Below are 8006 nucleotides of genomic sequence, written 5' to 3'. Positions count from 1 at the left end.
TATAAGTGTGAGAGAATGGCATCCATATTAATGCCAAAGAGGTATTGGTTTTCTTAGAATAAATATCAAGAAAATTAGCCATGATTGCACCATTATTTCAAAGTGTCCTAACCTCAGTATTTTTCTCTCCTGGGAAGTTGTGTTTTATAAGAATTGGGTAATTTGGACATATTAGAGGGTTTTGTAATCATAAATTAATAAAATACTAAGAAAGGGCATGAAAATTTCCAAGTTGGCCAACAATTAAATATGCATATTTTAAGAATAGGTGAAGTTTTAATAACAGTAGGTCATTTTAGTCAAACTGCCCATGGATTGAAAACATTCTTGAATGGAATTTCATCTCACCAAAGCAAATATCTAAATGGGCAGAAGCAAAGGCAATGGACAGGGAGCAGAGTTTTCTGTTTTTGTTTATTAAATATTTATTTATGCATACAAGAACTGGGGTGTAGGCCAGAGGTGTGGGGGTGAGAGGATTCATCAGGGACAGAGTGGAGAGCAGAACAGGCGGATCTACTGAAACACAGTGCTGACCAGAGCAGCGGGCAAGACAGGCGAGGTCTGCTCTGCCATGTGGGTCAGCTCTCTGGCCAGGGATCAATTCAGGCTAAAATGGTGATAGCTCTGAGACCTAACCCCGAGACCACCAGGGAGGTCCCACAAGGAGTATAGTTTTTAAGAAATAATGTGTTTGCTGTGGAGACTAGTTTTACGAGTCCTCTAGGGCTAACTTGGAATCAGATTGTTGAACTTGGCGTCACATGCTTCAGAGGAAGCTGAGCACTGCTCAGCCTCATTCATCAGGTGTGCACTTAGAGTTCATTTGAAATGCACAAACATCATTGGGAATCTTTGTACCCAGCTGCCCATGTCATCTGGGTCATCTCTTAATGCCCTTACCTTTTATCCTCTTCCCAGTGTGAAAGAGTGAACACCACAAGGGATATTCACCTGTGGTAGGAGAAGAGGAGGAAGCCAAGCTGGTAAAGCAGGGACCCCATTCTCCACTAAAAACAGCAACGTCACTCATCTATGTTACGCTTCATGATTCTGTATAAAATTGCTTTTGGAAAAAAAATAACTGCTAAATATAATGGCAATTCACGTAGAGTATATATAATCATTTTAAAACTAATAATTGTAGGGCCTCCCCTGGTGGTGCAGCGGTTGGGCACTAGGCTGCAAAGATGCCCGCAGCCTCTACAGCGCTGGTTTGAACCCCGGCCACCGGGCAAGGGTCCCGCATGGTGTACAGACCTCTCCTGCCTCCCGCTGCTCCTCTCAGCAGTGTACTTCAGTCCTTCTGCCTGCTCTGCTCCCCGCTCTGCCTCGGTGAATTCTCTCACCCTCCCGCGCTTCTGACTGTACCCAGTGCTTGTATAAATAAATAAATAAATCTTTAAAAAAATATAAATGTAGTACAGTATGAAGAGAGTACATATTTGAATTTTATGTATTTAATTAAATATATTATACTATATATTATATATTATTCCAGTATTTAAAATTTATAATTATAAATATTAGAGGTTGACACACACACACAGAGTACATATGGCTTCATTACCCCAACTCAAGTCACTTAAAATAGCAGAAAATTTATTTAAAATAATTCAACCATGGGTAGGAAGAGGGTTAGGACTATGAGCAGAGTAGAAATTGCAAAAACTGCTTGGAAAACAGAAGGAAATTGTATATTTGCCCCACCAGTCATCTTACTTGCATTCTTTTTTTTTTTTAAGATTTATGTATGTATGTATGTATTTATTTATTTATACAAGCACTGGGTATAGTCAGAAGCGCGGGAGGGTGAGAGAATTCACCAGAGCCAGAGAAGAGTGCAGAACATGTAGAACGACGAAGTACACTGCTGAGGGGAGCAGTGGGCGGCAGGAGAGATCTGTGCGCCATGTGGGACCCTCTGCCCAGAGGCCGGGGATCGAACCTGCGCTGCATATGCTATGGGCAGCTTCGCAACCCAGCGCTCAACCCCTGCGCCACCGGGGAGGCCCTTACTTGCATTTTTACTACATGTTTACTCTGTTAGCTCATCTAATATTAAAAAGACAAAAAAAAAATATTATTTTATTTTGCGTAGTTTTTGACTACTAGTGAGTGTAAAGATTTTTCTATTAATAGGTATTCATTTGTATTTCCTGGTGTTGATATTCCATTCCTTTGTCACTTTCAAAAATTATGATCTTTAGGCTATCTTACGAGTACCCATCAAATGATTTGCTTGTCTATCTATCAATGTACTTGACCTCTCTTAAATTTTTTTGCACTTGAAAAATGCTTTATTCTTACCTTGGAATTTTATTTGTAGAATTTGTGTTTTCAATGTATAAAACAGAAAAAAACAGTTTTGGACAGGCAACATACCTGTTGTCTGTGGGTTTAAAAATATCTACAAAGATAAAAGTACTGAATAACTTTCACAACTTCCTGGTATGGAGGTACATTTTGTTTTTTGTTTTTGTTTTTGAAATATATATATATTTTTAAGATTTATTTATTTTTAACACAAGAGCTGAGGTACAGGCCAGATGCATGGGAGGGTGAGAAGATTCACCAGACACAGAGATGGGAGCAGAACAGGCAGACAACAGAAATACACTGCTGAAGGGAGCAGTGGGTGCAACAGGAGAGGTCTGCTGTGCCATGTGGGATTCTCGCTGCCCAGCTGGGATCAAACCCGCACTGCAGAGGCTGTGGACATCTTCACAGTGCTGCGCTCAACCCACTGCCCTATGGGGGAGGCCCGAGTTACATTTTGAATCCATGGTATACATAGATATTTTATCAGTATCTTTAGTGAAACAATAACTTTTAGTGAATACCAATAATACTTATTAATACATTTCATTCCTAAATTGTGTTGAAAGATTAAGCTGACCATTCTCTCTTTCAACACTTTAATTGTATTTTACCATTCAGATTTTGAATACCCCATATATTATAAAGAAATAGATTTAACAGTTCAGATTTTTTGAGTTTTCAATTTGACAGTATCTTTCATTTTTTAAATGAATATAATTATCTATGACCATGAAGTGTAATAATTCACTCATACTGTACTTTGGAATTAAAGGCATTGAAAGACAATTGTAGGCAGTTCGTTGGTTGTAAGTGGGCTGTTGATGTGAGGGATAAGTTAATTTAATCATCATTGTTTGAATTACTTCACATAGATTGCCTTATTCTTCTGGAAAGAGCTATAAAATACCTTCAGTTTTTATGAAAGTTCTGAAGGAAATGTGAAAAGCACATTTTCACATTAAGAGTAACTTTTCACGTGTTTTAGAATTAAAATTTTACTGAACATTGCTGATATAACCAATAAGAATGTACAATAATTTGAGTTGCATCTATGCTAGAATCCACCCCAAATAATTTTTATTACTATTATTATTATTTGCAGAATTTGAAGAGCTATCTGAAAGATAATGCATTCTGTTCCTCGACACATTAGTCTAAAGTACTTACTGTTCCAAAAAAAAATAAATAAATAAAAAAGAGATCATGTTTTGCTTTTCAGAGTAGAGTTTTCACTGAAATTTATCTCTGTCTATCACTGTCTTTCTCTATCTCTTTTCTTTTTGCATAGAAGAACTGGGGTGTAGGCCAGAGGTGTGGGGATTCACGAGACAGAGTCAGGAGCAGCACAGGTGAATTTCCTGAGGGGAACAGTGGGTGAGACAGGAGAGGTCTGCTGTGCCATGTGGGTTAGCTCCCTGGCCAGGGATTGATCTCAGGTCATAGTGGTAATAGCACTAAGACTTAACTCCTAGGCCACCAGAGAGGCCCCCATTGAACTTTCTTTTAAGGACATTGAATTAATTCACTGCAAGTCATATCTCCTTCCTCTCATAAGTGACTAACATTTGAGCTTTGATTTTGATGATGAAATTTGGTTCTCAAAGCAGTCAGGGCACATTAATCCCTAGTTATTGGCCACATTATCACCTTAAATTGCCACATAAAGACTTGGTTTACTTGTATTTTTCCCCAGTCACATTTGGATTTTATCTTTCTATGCTGTAAAACTTTAAGTGAAGAGTAAATATTTCTCTTTCCATAATGAGACCCACAGATTTTTGGAATCTAAATGATCCAGAGGAAAAATCAATCATTCCAATTTAGTTTTAACAAGAGCCACCTTTATTGCCTATTGATCTTCATCATCACGATCAACTGCATATGGAGAAAGGAGATTAGACTCCAACATGGTTCCTATCACTGCTGATTTCATGAACTGCTAGGAAAATATACTCTGCACAAGTTGGAAAAACAAAGAGTATGTAATAGGACTTACATTTAAGTCCTCTTCATCCTGGCCCTGGTCTTTGGTAATAGTCAAACTTCCCAACCTGCCCTCCTCAGAGTTCCTCCTCCAACCTTTCCAATCATGCACTCCATGACAGAATACCATGTTTATTTCTCAAAGCAGAAACTTTTTGAAGTGCTGTAGGGTAAAGAAAATGTCAGGCTTTTCTGCCCTTCCGCCATCAGGATAGATGATGGATCCTTGTCCTGAATGCATGCCTGATGGCGGGCACCTGGAATAGGGTGTGGGCATAGGTAGATGGGATTCAGCTGAGCTAAGACTGTGCTTTTTAAGGGCGGTGTCACGGGGGGACGCCAGCAGCCCCAGCCAGCAGCAGCAGCAATAGCAGCACCAGCAGCACCAGCAGCAGCAGTAGAAGCCAAAGCAGAAGCCGAGAAGCAGCAGAACGAACGCTAGAGAGCCCAGATAGAGTGAAGACTTGCTGGGGGCTGGGAGGCTGCCAGCCAACACCCCTGCCTGCCATATGCCTGGTGAACCCCAAATAAAATTGTATGGGGAATATAACAATAAAATTTATAAAAAAAAAAAAAAAAAAAACCTGCAAAACTACTGAGGACTCTGACTCCTCCTTTACCCGGTCTGCATGGGATCAGAAAACCTGCCCCGTGTCCGTTCCTGCCTTTACAATTGGCGTAAGTCGGCAGGATCCATGCAGACGGGTATTGGAGCCCTCCGAAGACCTGGTGGGACTAAGGAGAACAGACTGTTTGCCTGTGACGACGCTGGAGGTGCCATGGCGGCACAGAAGGTGGATACGGTCCGGAGCTGTGGGACGAGACCTCGCATGGAGGAGATGCCCGAGAGGACCAGGCAACGACACTGGAAAGGAGCAGGCAACGACACTGGAAAGGACCAGCCAATGACCCCTGAGGCAGCAGGCCGCTGCTGACGCAGGGAGAGGCCAATGGACATGGACTGATAAACTTGGACTGACAATCCCGCCAGAAGGCGGAGGACCTTGGCAGGTTATGTTTTTTTTTTTTTTTTTTTTTTGAGAATCTGGGGGTGGCCAGTGGGCCTAGATGGCCAAAAGCAGCCTGTTATGCCCAGCAGCCAGGTGGAGGAGAAAAGCCAACTAAGAAGGCAAAAGCTGGTACTGAGGCTAAGTTGAGAAGCCCTAAGCGGCTGTTAAGCAGCCTTAGTATGCTGAAGCCCTGTGAGTCTCGTAAAATCACCTGTGGGTGATGCCCTGCTCATTCTTGAGTGAGGGTGAGGAGCTGAGGAACCTGTCCTTGGGGGATAGTTGGGGAACGTGGCTTGGGGTGGAGCCCAAGCCGAATGCAGAGTTTGGATCCCCGACCCATGTGCTCGTGCAGTGGGTTGGCCTGAGTGCAGGGGTCTGTGAGTCGCATTGGTGGCTGTGAAGGCCGAGTGTTGGAACGACTGCAGACAGAAACCCTGAGGGTTGGCGATTACCCCCAACAGAATAAAATTGCCATTCCCAGAGCTAGTGCATCCTGGGGGTGGATGCTGTGTGTGCCTTGTAGCCGAGACTATAGCCAGAGAAGGCCAGGAAGCCTGACGGCTCCTGGTGTGATATAGTAGATGCCGTGAGTGATACCCCTCCCTCGTATGAGCCGTGCCTTCGGCAGCAGATTTGGTGGCTTATCTGCTGGTACCAATAATTGTCTTTTGCACTTGGTTGGTGCCCTGCCTGGACTTATTTGTGTTCTGTTGTATTTTGTTATATTGTATTTTGTTATATTTGATGTATTTGCTTTTGTGGGCCATGGCTGCATTGTTTGTTTGCTTAGAAAATTGTGTATATATATATGTATAGACTGTATGGCAGAAAACCCTGAGGGGGTGGACTGTAGGGTAAAGAAAATGTCAGGCTTTTCTGCCCTTCCGCCATCAGGATAGATGATGGATCCTTGTCTTGAATGCATGCCTGATGGCGGGCACCTGGAATAGGGTGTGGGCATAGGTAGATGGGATTCAGCTGAGCTAAGACTGTGCTTTTTAAGGGCGGCGTCACGGGGGGACGCCAGCAGCCCCAGCCAGCAGCAGCAGCAGCAGCAGCAATAGCAGCCCCAGCAGCACCAGCAGCAGCAGTAGAAGCCAAAGCAGAAGCCGAGAAGCAGCAGAACGAACGCTAGAGAGCCCAGATAGAGTGAAGACTTGCTGGGGGCTGGGAGGCTGCCAGCCAACACCCCTGCCTGCCATATGCCTGGTGAACCCCAAATAAAAAACCTGCAAAACTGCTGAGGACTCTGACTCCTCCTTTACCCGGTCTGCATGGGATCAGAAAACCTGCACTGTGGCCAGGTCCTGCCCCTACAAGTGCAAAAGAAACTTTCAATTGAGTTTTGAAAGATGGGATTAAATTTCAATGACAAACATTGCTCCTTTCTCAAGTATACCTGAATATTCCAAAGAGCAGCAATGTCTTATCTTTGACCTTCTAAACCAGAGAGAACAAAATCACTAACTTACCCCCACCCAGGGATTTGACAGATATGACACTCAGCTCCAGACATTGCTTATGAGTCACTCCACTCTTTTTGTTAAGCTCAAATATGTTTGTGTTACTATATCTTATACTTATTTACCAACTTATTGACTCTGCCCCCACTAAAATGAAGACAGGATTTTTTTTTTTTTTTTTTACTTTTGGTTCACTGCTATATGCATAGAATTTAGAATAGTGCCTCACATAGTCACTCAAAAAAGATCTGTTGAATGACTACAACTCAGAATCCTTCTTAACCCAAAATTACTGCCCAGCACTATGAATAATTGGGATTGGAATTCAAGACAGAATTTTATTTTCAAGTGCATTTGCCACTTAACCATAGTCTACTATGTATTTGATTGTCATGAATGTGCCTTATCTCCTCTGTGCTAGATATCTAATAAAGCTCCGCGACTAAATAGTGTTTGCTATAATTATTTTTTTAATCGGAATGCGGATGGATACACCAGTAGATTTCAGTTTATTTCCACTATGATGGTGTTAGAGTTTGTTAACTCAGCTAGGCTGAAGTTCACCTGCAGAATTTCTTTATGTATTTCTTAGTGGGTGGACAAAAAGAGATGGTCTTGTGAGATATGGAGGTAAGAAGTGAAGCTACTTAACAACCATTCCCAGTGCTGTTCATTGGTTTGCTTACTTTGTTGACAGGGGCAGAATGGGAGTTGCAACAATCCCACTTTCTTCAGGTCCTCCTTAGCTCATTGACTCTTGGATCAAATGTGTGTCTTTAGCCCTGTGATGTAGGTTAGGATACACTAAAGCCATACCCAATAAGTTCCCTAACAGCATTTAATCTGTCCACCTGAGTTCCAGCTCTTGCTTGTGGGTTCCAGTCTTGTTCTCTCTAGATTTATATCTCCTCTTCCTGACTACCTGCCTTCTCGAAGTCGAGTTCTAGTACAGTCATGGAAACTGGCAGCTTTACAGACATTGCTTATCCAGCTTCCACAATCTCCTAAGGTCAAATCCTTGTATAAGTCTCTGTCTATGTCTCTCTGTCTATGTCTGTCTGTCTGTCTATGTCTGCCTGCCTCTATCTATCTATCTGTCTGTCTATCTATCTATCTATCTATCTATCTATCTATCTATCTATCTATCTATCTATCTATCCATCCATCCATCTATCTATCTGCTTGAACTCTTAGTGATATACCTAATAGATGCCAGGAATGGAGCATT

Source organism: Talpa europaea (assembly GCF_964194135.1).
Source record: "Talpa europaea genome assembly, chromosome: 10".
Taxonomy (NCBI): domain Eukaryota; kingdom Metazoa; phylum Chordata; class Mammalia; order Eulipotyphla; family Talpidae; genus Talpa; species Talpa europaea.
The sequence above is the reverse complement of the archived record's forward strand: the minus strand, read 5'-3'. Positions refer to the sequence as shown.